Source organism: Mchenga conophoros, linkage group LG1 (assembly GCF_057382185.1).
Source record: "Mchenga conophoros isolate Kocher_MC1m ecotype Shallow Benthic linkage group LG1, M_conophoros_male_GT1.1, whole genome shotgun sequence".
In the NCBI taxonomy this organism is placed as follows: Eukaryota; Metazoa; Chordata; class Actinopteri; order Cichliformes; family Cichlidae; genus Mchenga; species Mchenga conophoros.
The window spans coordinates 10,836,179-10,851,018 of NC_140526.1; the positions used below are offsets into that span (position 1 = coordinate 10,836,179).

Genomic DNA, 14,840 nt, shown 5'->3' on the forward strand with positions numbered 1-14,840 from the left:
TTGAAATGTACATTGTTCCTTGGTTTAGTGTCTGGAAGAGAGTCCTGTCTCAGTCAATTATAGATGATGTGAGATGATGTGAGCGGGCGGGTGTGTGTGTTTAGGGCACGGATGGCTTGGGGATAGAAGCTCCTCTTGAGTCTCTCTGTCCTTGCCCGGAAGATGCGGAACCTTCTACCAGATTGCAGAAGCTGGAACAGTTTGTTGCCTGGATGGGACGGGTCCTTCAGTATCTGCGCTGCTCTAGTCCGGCATCTCCTGGTGTAGGTGTCCTGAAGCGGGGGGAGAGCAATCCTGCAGCAGCGTTCTGCTGTACGGATCACTCTCTGGAGAGCTTTTTGGTCCTTCACACAGCTGTTCCCAAACCACGATGTCATGTTCTGTGTGAGGATGCTCTCCACAGCGCCTGTATAGAAAATCCTAAGGGTCTTTGGAGAGACCCTGAACTTCCTCAGTTGTCGTAGGTGATACAGGCGCTGCCTAGCCTTTTTGGTCTGGACCTGAATGTGGGCAGCCCGTGTCAGGTCTGAGGAGATGTGAACACCAAGATACTTGAAGGACTGCACCCTCTCCACTGGAGCTCCATTGATGATAATGGGCTTGTAGTCTCTGTGCTGACCCCTTCTGAAGTCCACCACCAGCTCCTTGGTCTTGCCGATGTTCAGCTGGAGGTGGTTGTCCTGGCACCATGATGCCAGATTCTTCACTTAATCCATGTAGGCCGCCTCATCGTTGTTGGAGATGGTACCCAACACCACTGTGTCGTCAGCAAACTTCACAATGGTATTGGAGCCATGGGTGGCCACACAGTCTGAAGTGTAGAGGGAGTAGAGCAGTGGCGAGAGGACACATCCCTGAGGTGCTCCTGTGTTGATGGTGATGCTGTTGGAGAAGCACCTGCCCACCCTCACCACCTGAGTTCTGCCAGTGAGGAAGTCCAACACCCATGCACACAGACGGCTGTTAAGTCCCAGATCCCTGAGCTTTGTGAACAGTCTGCAGGGCACTATTGTGTTAAACGCTGAACTGTAATCAACAAACAGCATTCGCACATAGTTACCCTGTTTCTTGTCCACGTGGCTGAGAGTGGTGTGTAGGACGTGGGCGATGGCATCCTCTGTGGATCTATTGGATCTGTAGGCGAACTGCAGCGGATCTGTAGTGTCTGGGATGGAGGAGGAGATGATGTTCTTCAGCAGCCTCTCAAACACCTTCATTACTACCGAGGTCAGTGCAACTGGCCGGTAATCGTTCAGGGATGAGGGTTTGCTGTTCTTGGGCACAGGGATGATGGTGGATCTTTTGAAGCATGTGGGGACCACAGACTTCGCCAGGGACTCGTTGCAGATGTAAGTGAACACACCTGCTAGCTGGTCAGCACAGCAGTGCAGCAGACGGCCGGTGATGCCGTCTGGCCCCGCCGCTTTCCTTGTGTTCACTCTCCTCAAAGCCGCTCGGACGTCATGCTCCGCGATGCTAGTCACCGGTCTCTTGCTGATGACGTCACTGTCCTCGGTAGTCAGGCGGTAGATAGCATTAGCCGCCTGGCTAACCTCGAAACGGGCGTAGAACTGATTCAGCTCGTTGGTGAATGCAGAGCCGGCGTTGATCGGCGCAGTGTCCCTGGCTTTGTAGTCCGTAATGGTGCGTAGTCCGTGCCACATACTCCATGTGTCCCCCTGGTGGAAGCGGGACTCCACACGTTCCCGGTACCGGCGTTTAGCATCTCTCACCGCACGCCGCACACCGTATGAGGCCGCTTTGTAGGCGCTCATATCGCCAGTGGCGAGACCCGCGTTGTAGGAGGCGGTCCTGGCGTTTACTGCAGTGCGGATCGATCTGTCCATCCACGGTTTCTGGTTTGGGAATGTGGTGACTCTCGCAGTGGGGATAATCTCCTCCGCTAGCATATTGACGAAGCATACTGCTACTTCCGTAAACTCGTTGATGTCGACTGCGCATGCTCTGAACATGTCCCAGTCGACGTCGTTGAGTGCGTCCAGTAGCGTAGCTATTACCTCATTCTATTTCATTAATGTCCAACACCAGTAAACCTTTGGGTCATAGATGCAGCCCCCTGCCACTAGCACTAAAAAAATGTAAAGGATGGACATTTAGTAACAGTGACATCACCTGTTTGCTTCAGAAGTCCTACTTGAAACTTCAACATGAGCATTTCACACTCGCCATCCTGCTTGCATAAAAATCAGATGTAAGGTGTGGCTCCGACTGTGAAACTGCACTTGAGACTGATAAGTTGTTAGCTAATGAGCAGTTTGATACAACAGATCAACTAGTACAATTTCTTACCACAGGTAATCCTCCATTTTAAAACATGGTTCGGCACATTTACAAAATAGATTTTGTAAATCTTGATTTTAAGTTTTTTTCAGGATGACCCAAAATGGGTGACTGAGCTCATGAATTAATCAGTAAAATGTTTACAGAGTTCAAGGCTGAAAGCAATTTTCCCATAGACTTCTATAACACTGGAAGTTTTCTGCGACCACAACTATCGCCATCGGGTGGCCTTCAAAAAGAATGCAGGAGTAAAGTCCTACATTTGCTTCATTTATCATAACAGAATCTAATGTAGAAGGACTTCTGCCCCATGATTTAGACTGTCATATCAGTTGGAAAGGAACTATGAAGCTTCTGCAGTACTAAGGTCTAAATAACTTGATCAAGCAAGGGCGTCCACATAAAGTTAGCCTACAAATAAAGTAAATAAATAAATAAAAACATGCTTTTCATTTCTAATTTCAGTTTTTAAAAAAAGTTCAAAGAATGGGACCTATAATAATAATGGATTGGATTTATAGCACTTTTCAAGGCACCCAAAGCGCTTTACAATGCCACTATTCATTCACTCTTGCATTCACACACTGGTGGAGGCAGCTACGGTTGTAGCCACAGCTGCACTGGGGCAGACTGACAGAAGCGAGGCTGCCATATCGTGCCATCGGCCCCTCTGGCCAACACCAGTAGGGTAAAGTGTCTTGCCCAAGGGCACAACGACCAGGACAGAGAGCCCGGGGATCGAACCGGCGACCTTCCGTTTACAGAAGCGCTTCCCAACCCCCTGAGCCACAGTCGCCACTGGAATTGTTGCCAACTGTTTTGTACATATTCCCAATATTCCCAAAATAATACCAATTTTTAATCACTGAGACCATCATTCCAATCAGGGGCAGAGACTAATGCAGTGATATAGACATTATCAAGCGCCACCTTCCAACCCGCAAAACCTTCATGAACAGCAACAGCATCACTGCCAGCAACTGACCATGTCTCTCTGTTATCAACTTTTTGTCCACATTTGTTCTTGCACAAATGACCAGCTTCCCATTATATTCTGATAAAATGAAACCCAGTCTTAAGAAATAAAGATTATTAAATGCATGAACTATCAATATAGGTTACCGAATACCAAAGGAATAATTCTAAAATGACCTAAAATATTTAAATCGCTTCACAGGATACAGACAGCTTACATGCACTACCAGTAAAATATGATGTAAACTAGTATCTTTAGAGACATCAAAAATAGAAAGGATCAAAGGATCAACAAGATGTGTGTGCAGGTGAAAGAGAATGAAAAGCTGAGATGGGCAGAGCTTGAGAAATTGGAGATTCCAACTCACTCTCGCCCATTTTCACCTCCCATTATCTGATTAGCCTCCCATTTCTTCCCCATCAGTGCAGTGACCTGGATTTCAGTAGGATAGTGATGGTCAGCCAGGGCGGGGTCTGGTGAGAGGGGGCAAACCATTTGGGGGTGGTGGAACCATAAATCAGCACCAGCGGGAGAGAAGAGTGAGGGGGATTTATATAGATGTTGTGCTTGGCCAGCCCACTTGTGGACACCGTGATGAATTCACAAGCACATTGCCAAGGCAAACTACTTCATTATACTATGGCCCAGTGGTCATTAATCTCCCTAGGAGGCCAGCATCCTGGGGGATCGCCAGACCAGAGAATTTATTCAGGCCTGGAGGTACCCATTTCATTAGCCATTCAATCTGTTCAACCACCAACCCCTCCCCTTCATTCCCGTATCTGTCTCTACTTTCCATCACTGTAGTTAATAATATTTAAGTGGTTGTTCTTACAGAGTGTTATCTTTATTATTATGAAAAATGCTCATTTTCCCAATATTTACCAAAATTCTCATTGTATTTGCAGCTTTCAATTGTCTGGAGGGGGTTGGGCGGGTCAATAAGCATTGGCATCGGTTAATTGTATGGCATGTTTATCACTGTACAAAACTGTGTTTCTTCCATTTGTTCTGCGATTACTGCAGCGAGCAAAGAAAAAAAGGAAAAAGTTGCATTTCTGTTGCTGCTGTTACACCAGTGCTGCAAATAGAGGTGTAAACCCTCCAGTAAATGTCACAATTAGGTACGGCAGGATGGAAACAGAGAATAGATTCCCAGAGGTAAACTCTCAACTGCTTACTTCAGTCCTGTAACCTAATGGTGTCATTACTGGAGGGCAAGTGCTACTGGCCCAACATGCATGGAGGGCCACCATGCAATGATTACTTATTTATGTTGGGAATCCTTATTCCACAAATACATAGCGAAAACAAATATGATGTCCCCTCTGTCAATTACAGTGATCAAGCATATGTGCCTGGATGAAGACACACAGCACACATGCTTAAACATCAATCGGAGCGCACTGTGACAGCAAATATTGGAAGATACTGATATTTATCTTTGGAAGAGACTTTTCTAAAGAATGAAAATCAGTTGTAAAGCCTAAATGTGTAACTGCCAACTGGTTACAGTCTATCAAATTATTATTATTGTTGTTGTTATTATTTATGTTTGATAGACATATACAGTCTCAGGAAACCTACACTGTTCATAGATCACAGGGAATTCCTCCCATGTTGTGAGTTCTGTAATATCACCATGTCAGCCCTGAACACTCCTATGATCTGACCGTGGGTCTGAAATGGAGGGAAGTCTTCATTTTCCATCTCCCGATGTTTCTATGTTTCTCTCTCCCTGAAGGGTTTAACCATATATACGTGGAATAATTTCATCAACCATGCTACGTCCCGACGGACCCTTTCCACTTTAAACACTTAACGGGCTAAATAAATAATGATGGCTTACACACTGTGTGTGTGTGTGTGTTAACGTTAACGGCACCAGCCACTAGCCCCGGGTCCCACAGCAGCAGGAGTCCTTAAAGCGAATAATTTGCTTCTGTTCAGGCCGCCACACTGTAGCCATTCGCCAAGCAGATTATGGGCCTTTAAGTAGCAGCCAGGCCTGAAATGTGACTCTAGGGCCCACAAGCTGTCAGAGAGGAGGCAAGACTCCTTGGAGAGAAACTGTAGGATAGGGACAGAGAGCGATGGAGACTGACAGTTAGGGAAAAAGATAAATCTATAAATATGAATGCAAGAGAAAGACTGAAGGGGAGTTGATGTGGTGTGAAATAAAACAAAAGAGCAATCTCATTATCTAGTGTGTTTGATGAAGCAGGCAACTGTTCAAAAATAATAAAAGGCTGAATCTGCTGATAATGAAGAAAAAACAGCCTCAATGTCACTTGCGAAGTGACGGTGATTGCTTCAAACACATGTTTTATGTCATACTTTTTTTGGCAACTCTGATCAGAATCTGCTGTGGAGGAATGACAGAGAATGAGGTTTTGATAACCAAGATTAAAAGTTAAGAGTTTTTGAATTTGACCAAACTACAGTCAGCATCTGTTTCCAGCACAATGGTCCATGGGATCTCCTTCGTCATTCCATTCGTTATGCGGCAATGATAACATACAGACTGTTACGAACTTAAAGTTTAGACAATGTATCTCTATACACACACTTGAGACAAAGTGTGTACTGATTACCACTGAATATTTGTGACAATAAATTTTAAGTATGTCACTGGAAAAATTTGGTATGCATACGTAGTATCAATAAGAAATGGGTGCCTAAAAGTCCAAATTAAGAATTGCCCATCACCTGACATCAAAAATGTCACGCATTCTCCAAACATCTCCATAATTTCAAAGTATTTTTAAAGAAACACTATAGAAAGAAAACATAATTTCGCAGAACCAGTCAATTAAGACAGCAGTTTCTATCCTGCTAAGGCGAGGGGCTTACAGTTACAATAACCCAATTAAGATATCAGATTTTAATTCAAACCGTTCAAAAAATCAATTGAATCTTTCCGTAAACCCTTTCCTCTGGTTTTCTTTGTAATCTCAGCACGTTTTGATTTAACTGCACATTTCACTCCAAACCCCGAGCTCCAGTAAAACCCTGGAGAAAGCTAGACACCATCAGTTGATCTATCGTGCCATCTCCACGCTGAGGAGAGGACTAAAACATCAAATCCACCACCCTCGAAATGACATCTGAACATCAATACATGGTCCCCGCCCCTCCGATGTGACAGTAAAAGCCGTATTGATTTCCGCCCGGATTAAGGATTCTGCTGGGAGCAATTTAAACATACAAGCTGAAGTCTCCGGGCCAGTGGTGAGTGATGTCTTTCACCATGTATAATCAAATTGAAGGCCTGCATTTTGGAGGAGTGGTTGTCCAGATCAGTAAAATTTAAAGAGATGGAATAAGATACCTAAACCAAAAAGAGAACCGATAAGAGTGGATAAATAGATTACGAAGACTAAAAACAAACAAAGCAAACTCCAGTGGCTCCCTTTTTCTCCCTGTTCAGTATCTACAGTCTGCTGAGGTCTACCTAATGCTAAAGCTAGCAAGCTTGGTTCAAACACCTGGCACTGTAGCCAGCAATTAGCTGAGTTTTATTGGTGAGGCACCATTGTAAATAGCTCCATTAATAGCAGTGGATGTAAATTTTAAAACAGGGGGATGTTTTATGACGAATATATTTGCGACCTACTGTTGCTGTCACCGCCACTTTTCACTCCTCCCACGCAAATGGCAAATGTCGCACATGCGCTGAAGTGTTACCTCAACAGGAACCTTTGACTGCAGGGCCTAAACTCAATGGAAGAAAGCATTAGTCCTCGGCGTAATTTTTCCCATAATTTCAGTAACAACAACAACATAAACAACAAAAGATAGAAAAACTCAGGTTGCATAATTGCCCAATTGGTGAATAACTATAGTGAATAAAGTTCAGCATTTTTATGGTATGCTAGGATTACCTATCATTTTCATGGTGGTTTCTCAACAAATGATAAGCTGAAGCTGAATTTCTGCTGTAAAATAGCAAACAAACATTTGGTTTTAGTCCTGCAGGCATTTACAAATGAAGGGATTTCACTGGGAAACTTGTAATATTTCAAGATATGTGTTTTTATATTCATATCCATATGTCTTTTATGTTTTAAGAAGATTTGAAGCAATTCCAAAAGGTTATAAATCACATAGTGGCAGCTCATATCAGTGAAAAGTTTTTTTTTGCATACTCATACATTATACTCCAATCAGCATGTCTCTTTCTGCCTTTGAGGTTATTACAAGCAACTTTACCATCATTCATGACCCTGTTATTTACACAAGCAAGACAGATGCACAGAGGCACCTACAGATGTGAAGCAAATACTTGCGCACGTACACATCCATTCACTTCATCCAGATTTTCCTTCCCCCAGCTGCGCAGCAGTGCTGAGGCCATGTATCCTGATGGCACTGATGGTGCTTCATGCTGCCCTCAGGTCTCTGAAGGTTAACTCCCTGACCTCTGCGGTCTCCTGGTTGAGGGTTGCTGTGATAGATAGGCCTGCTCAGAGATAGAAATAATGTCCTATGTAGCGCAACAACAAAAAACTATATTTTAACCAGTGTTTTATAGCTAGTAATAGATAGAAGTCAGTATATTTTAACAAAGCAGTTTAAGGCATCATCCTGCGAGGGGTGTTTTGAATGCTTGGCCTCCAGTGAACTCTATTTAATTCTTTACGGCCTGTATTGTCATACCTTGTGCCTTCTAGACAATTTTAAACAATACACCACCAGGTGAAACTACCTGGTTGGGGAGAAGAAAAGCCAAGCAAACTGTTGTTTTCCTCTGCAGTAAGAGTCACAAAGCAAAGAAAGGGGAAACATAGAATTTTAAAAAGGAGAAAAAAACAGGTGAAACAGTGCAAGGAAGTCAATGAATAACAATGTTTGGGGCCAAAAATAAATTACATGACGCTCAGTGTTGCAGAACAATCAAAGCTTAGGCGAGTTCTGAACATGCATGCACTTGAACTTGGCTAAATGTTGCTCTTGAACTACTGATAGGCACTGGGAAAAACAAGCCATTAAAGCCAGTTCAGGTAAACAAAATAGGACTCCAGCGGGAACAAGCAACATTGAAAGAGCTGGGGGGTGGGGGAGAGTCTTTGAAGTGGCTCAGAGTATTCCCCTGACACTTCTGAGATATTTATTTGAATAATGTGCAGATTCACACCCGAATGAGCAGAGATCTGTACAGTGGGTGGGAAGATGACAAGGTTTAATTTTCAACTCTACTGAGGAGTAGTGAGAGGGAAGTAGGAAGAGAGAGGAAAGAGCAGCAGGGGAATTAAAAAGAGAGACGGAGGGGGAGCAAAATACAGAGCTAGATATGAGATGAGGAAGGTTGATGGAGGTATATCAGATTCCCTAAAAACATTTTGACATTTTAAACCTAAGGCAGTTTGCAGGCAGTAAATAAAGGGAAGGGAATCAATAGCAGTCAGTGATAAGGGGATAAAGCAGCTAAATATGAAATACTGCCTAACAAAATGGTATGGATTTCCAATGGGGCCATGTGACACAAGCTGCTTTGAAATGCAAATAGTAACTTATGCACATTGTCCTTCTCAGGCCTTGCAACCTATTGATCGGCTAAAACAAATTCTATTGATCATTGAATATTTAATGGCGATAATTAAATCTCTCATGGAGGTACTTACACCCCATTTCCAGTTTTTTATCTTCTTACTCAGGAGACCTGCCTTTGACTCACTAACGCTCTCAGGCTCTGTAAAGAACCACATGCAGCTAATTGCAATAAAACTGGGTATTGAGTTCATGTTGAGAATATTGTGTAGGTTGTTTCCTGTCAATCTGCATGTCCCAACAGGAGGAGAGCATTTCTCCTAAAAGTTTAAGGTGAAAATCACCTTGTAAAATTCTAAAGGATCTGGATAAGCAAATGTAGAACAATGTTCTTCTTGGTTGCAACATTTCAGTCAGTTAATGTACTAAGAATTATACACAATCTGTAGTAAATTTAGACAACAAAAGAAACAAAAACATATGCCTCCACAAAGATACAGAATAAAGGGTTTAGAAGGTGTTTGCAGAATGGAGTGCTTCTTCTTTTTGGGGCAGGTGAAGTAGATTTGGTGTAGATGTCATTCTAGTTTCACTGTGAGTTTGATACACTGTGGTGTCCTTCGCTGCCTTTATGAATCTTCTTATATAGAGATTTTTTTTTCATGCCACTATGATGTGAATAACTAGAGTTTATACCGTAGTTAGACAAATGTGTGTCTGTTCTGAATTAGAATTTTGATGTATATTGTTATGATGTGGTGTTTCTTTCTTTTCAATTACTTGAGTCAGCATTTGTTTAGTAGATAAAAATGCCATCTGAATGCTGCTTCAGAGTATTCAACTACTCTTTTGGAGAAAAAAGTTTACATAATGTCACAGCTTTTTTTAATTTGCCTGCATGGCTATGAAGTATCATCCGAAATTTATCAGAAATATTTCTTCTTAATCTTGCGTGTTGTAAGTTTTATTGATCTTTGTCCAAATATTTCCAAAAATAGGACAGATTTTAAGTGTGGCCTCAAACTTTAGACAACTCTGCATTTTTGTATGTTACTATTTCTTACAGTTCTGTTTTATCTTGTTTATTTAACTCCTTCAGTAAATACTAATTCTACTGTATAAAAAGAGCTAATTTGTAATTTGGCCAAAGTCCTGCTCGGATTTTCTTGCGGTATACCTAACTTCCCCCATTTATTCAGTGCAAGTATGCCTTCTGTACAAAAATGTACTGCGCATAGAAAACAGACGTTCTTCTGGTATGCATTGTGTTTTTCCAATAATAACAGGAAATGATACAAAACTATCTCTAAAACCACAATACATCATTTTGTTTTAATGTCTCTCGGCTGTTGAATAAACAAAGTGCAATGTAAAAAAATCCTGCTTTATAAAAATTCACTCTATTATGTACTTGTTATACAAGAATGAAATTCAGGTATCAGCGGTATAGGAGTATGTTAACCATCTGTGGCTTTTATATTACAAAGGACAAAGTTTAATACCCATGATGGCAAGTTGTTGCTCAAGCTCTCAGGCGCGTTGTCTCTTTGCTTTTCAGGAGCCACAAACTGTCCTCATACTGTTAGGGCACAAAAAAAATGCGAGAGAAAAAAAGTCTCCTTAATTGAGTGACATAATTTATTACATTAAAAGACTGGCAAACAGGAAAAGGTTGCTGTCAGGATAACATTAGAGGGCAGCTCTCATTGCATGGGCCAGTGTTAAACAAAGTGCCAATCAATAGCCCTTTTATTAGTGACCACAATCAATGTACCACTGACTCAGTGAGCCAATTAACGTTATTGATCACAGACGAAAGAGAAGAAGTGAAGGGGACAAGGGCAAAGTATTGAGATAGCAAAGAAAATACAGGGGACGATAGGAGAGGACGAGCTGCAGTGCTTTCCTCAGGTCTTGTTTTCCTTCTCATCTGTAGGGAGGAGGAGGGGGAGGTTGGCTGTGGAGTGAGAAGACCAGATTCCCACCAAGTGAGAGGCCCCAGGGATCTGCAGCTGAAGACACCCTGACAGAAAGCAGAGGCCCACATATCTCCCAGGAGGAAGTGAGTATGTGTGTGTGTCTGTGTAGTAGTGGCAAGGAGTGGAGTTCAGGGGAAGCTGCTGCCCACCCTATACACCCACACTCTCGTGCACATCATTTACTAGCACGGGGGGTGAGCTGTACTGGGAAAGCAGCACTACTTGTCTTCTCACCGTTGGTTCTGAATAGTAATGAGGTCACAGCACTCTAAGGTCTCTGTGCATGCTCAGCTCCAACTTCCACTCCAAGTGGGTGACCAGTGTGCATGTGTGGGCCTGTATGTGTGTGACCGGCTTGGGGATGTACATTACATAATTTCCTAAGGTCTCTGTATGACACAAAAACTGCATGCGACATTAACAGTCAGGGATGCTGAATTTGTCTAAACTTCCCACTCATTACGAGGAACACTTTGGAACACGTTTACTCATGCAACAATATTTTTTTGTTTTTCTGATTACTTATGGATTCAGTCATCTTTACTCTATGTTATTCTCATAATTTGTGCAACAATAAGTTCACACCCTCACAATAGCGCTGCTGATATTCAAGTACCCCTTGTATTTTCATTTGGTGTCCTGTTCCCAAAGAGAAAGGGGTCAGGAGGACATCTGCTTCATGTCAGCTGGCAGTATAGTACTTGTCTCAGGGGTTATCGGGCTCCCTCTATCAGGCTGTGGTTGGAACATGGACCTCTCCTTCCTGAAGGAAACCCTCCGAACCAGCGTGTCGACAGCTTGAGAAGGTGCGACGGAGAAAGAAAAGAGGAAAGTTTGGATGGGGCTGGAAGGAAGATGACAGAGGCAAGGATGAGTAGGAGAGAAATACAGCAAATTACTGTGTTTTTTTTTTAGATACGGTAGGACCAACACCCTGTATTGTATTGTAGTTTACCCTACTAAATTTTTCCATGTTACTTTGCTGATATTAATAAAAGGAAAGCCCAACAGAATATTTAAAATTATATTTTAGATGCTGAAGAAAACTCTCCATTTTAATTGTTGGTTTCAATGTATAAATAGAAAATGTGCACAATTAGTGATATTATTTATCACCATATCTATTTATTTTTATATAATTATCTGATGAGCATTTTTGGAAGTCCCTCCATAATGATAAAAGTTCCACATGTTGTCTATTTATCTGTAAGTCTGATCTTGTCAACTCACAGGACAAAATCCACGAAAGTTTAATATCAAGCTTCCAACAATACTGGAAAATAATAAGGGAAAAATACACATAATCTCATATATCTTACAACAGAAGTAGACATTACTCTTGCATTCACAAATGGTGAGTTAAGGAGCTGTTAATAATTAAATGGCATATTATTTATTGTCCTTGCCATTATGCTTTAAAGACCCATTAAACTTCAAAACTACTTCAGAATGAACATAACAAACTCAATATTGTTCTCACTGATGCTGTTCTGTCTTCTTTGTATTACTCTTTGTATTCATCTAGTGATGAGTACAATAACTGAAAGGCAGTACTTTAGCCTTTTGAGGATTCATTGATAGTCTATATGTCTACCATCAACTGGATTACATTAGTGCTGACAAAGATGGGGATAAAGGTAAGCAGAGAGAGAGACCAAGTATACTGTACTCCGTATATCCCCTCTTTGTGATTCAAGGTTTGCACTTCATCTGGACTGCTGTAGTGCCCCTGTGTGTATGCTACTTTTAAACTAAGTACAGAGACACGATAGTGGAAGAGAGAATGAGAATGTCATATACAGTATAACAGTGGTTGCCACACCACCTACCAAGATTGCACTTAGACAAGATAGTTGAAGTAAAGTCAAGGACTTAAAGGTCCGATAAGAAAAAAGAAGACAAAAGTAAGAGTGATTGAGAGAAAGAAGGAGAATGAAAAAAAGGCAATGCAGACAAGCTGCAGTATGTGAAAATACCGTTAGTGATGTGAAAGCTTCAGATGAAGTGGAGCGAAGTGAGCCCCAAAGCCAGGGCTAAGTGAGCAGATTAGAGAGACCGCACAGTGGTATCACTCTTCCACTGCATTTTCTGTCCCACTGGCAAAGGTCAAGCACGTACTACAGCCACACAGTGTACATACTGCAGGTATGTACACACAGTCATACAGACAAAAAAAAGTGTTAATGAAAATAACATCACCAATTTGAGCCAATAAAAAGGCTCATGCTTGACACACAAATGGCAATGTGGCATATTGTAAAGTGGGTAGTTTCAATGACCCCTTTAACATTCTCAGCTCACATGGCTGCTTCTGCAAAACCAGGTATAAAATCTGTGCTGTTATCAGCCCCAGTGCGTTTGCATTTTACAAACCAGAGTAAAGGTATAGTTGTAATGCCATTCTTATTATCTCATTATGAGGAAACAGATTATTATGAGAAACCAATTACAATAGCATAAGAATTTAAAGGTTTCAATGCAAAATGTGTGTTGGCCGGCTTCTGACAAAATACTTGTAAGTTAAGCCCTGATGATAGACATTGCCCTGTGTTTCAACCAAAGGATTTAATCATTTCTTTAAAATGTGTATAATACTGTGTAGTTGAAAATGATTTTTGATACATAAGACAATGTTAGATATTATTTTCTTCATTCAGTACATCCACAGTGTTAACAGAACAATTTTTGTTTCACCACCACATGATCGAAAAGTGCTAAAGAACCCAGCTGACCCCCAGCTTGACAACCCTGGCTCAAGTTCCTTTTTCTTCAGTTTTATAGCTTCTATGCCTTGTTCTGGTGACAGTATGATCAAGTGCAAGAGGTTTCGTTACTTTTGTAATGTGTGAACTTTATATTAAAAATAATAATGACAAAATAATAGTGCAAATTATTTATTCTCACTTTTGCTGCTGCTAGGTAAAGCTGTTGCTCTAGTTTGTCACTGATGTACACTTCAATCTCTCTGTGTTCTTTCCCCTATTTAGCCTAGAGGTAGCACTGTATATTTACTCTCAACACCTTGGGGTGACATTACTGTGCTTGCTGCTGCTGTTGCTTGGAATTTAAGCTGCGCTCCTTACCAAAGAGCTGTGTTACAGCCCCCTTAGACACAGCCGGAGCCGATTTGTTTTCCCACAAGCAATGTAAACACAACACTTGTTGAAGGACCCTCATTCACCATATATTTAAAAGGAATACCTTGTCGCCCCACCTTTGCCTCCTGCACCACTTTCTTTTCCATATTTTACTCCTTATCGTCCTCAGAATAAATAGCCTTGAAATAAGTAGAAGGCATGTCTACAATGTGGACATCCCAACTTCAAAATGTAAAACATCTTGAACTGAGCAGGGTAAGAGGATATAAAAAGGAGTATAAAAAGGAGCCAAGTTATATTTCAAGGATACTGGCTCCTGCTAAGACATGTTCAAGTTCATCCAGGAAATGGGGGTCTGTGGAGATCAGATCCAATCTTCTTGCTTTCTCCAAAGTAAGCTTGACAATCAGCAAATCAGAAATTAGCCTCAACATCTTAAAATAGAAACATGAGTAGCTGTTTTTCCCCCTTGTTTGCTGTAATCTGATGACGCATTTGCAATGAGGCCAAGGTCAGGGTGGATTCAGCAACCATGTACAAACTATTTTACTTGACCAAGCAAAAAGGCTAATCAAAGGTATATGATTTCATCTTCTCCACAGTTAAAAGACTCGTTTCATGTTGGCAAGCATGTAACATCTGCTTTAAGTTGAATAGAGTCAGGCTGGGGGTGCCCCATTCTTTTTCCTTTCTTCTGCTCACAGAGCTTAAATTGGGACAGAAAACAAATCGGAATAACCACATGAGAATGCAAATCCAACTGATGAGGCTGAAACTGTAGGAAGCAAAAAGCATAACATCATACTGGAAGATACTGGATTTTGGTTGTGTGAACTTGTGTTTTCCACTAAATATAAACAGGATTTGATTTTCTCTGCTTTCTTATAACCTTAAGATTGAAACATGGAATATTTTGTGTAACTTTCAGATGCAATAAATTCACCAAGGAAAAAAAAACATCCTCAGTTATGGGTAGAACTTCTTATATTGTTCTTG

The 14,840-nt window shown here is 41.5% G+C and overlaps 1 long non-coding RNA gene across 1 annotated transcript in view; it reads left to right on the plus strand.

Annotated features, from left to right (window-relative positions):
- Positions 1 to 13,614, plus strand: part of LOC146582920 (uncharacterized) — a 16,475-nt gene extending 2,861 nt beyond the window's left edge. Inside the window, exons 2-3 of the long non-coding RNA XR_014889501.1 lie at positions 10,704 to 10,829; positions 11,398 to 13,614. This is a non-coding gene — a long non-coding RNA (uncharacterized LOC146582920). The remainder of the gene's footprint in view (positions 1 to 10,703; positions 10,830 to 11,397) is intronic.
- The last annotated feature ends 1,226 nt before the right edge of the window (positions 13,615 to 14,840 follow it).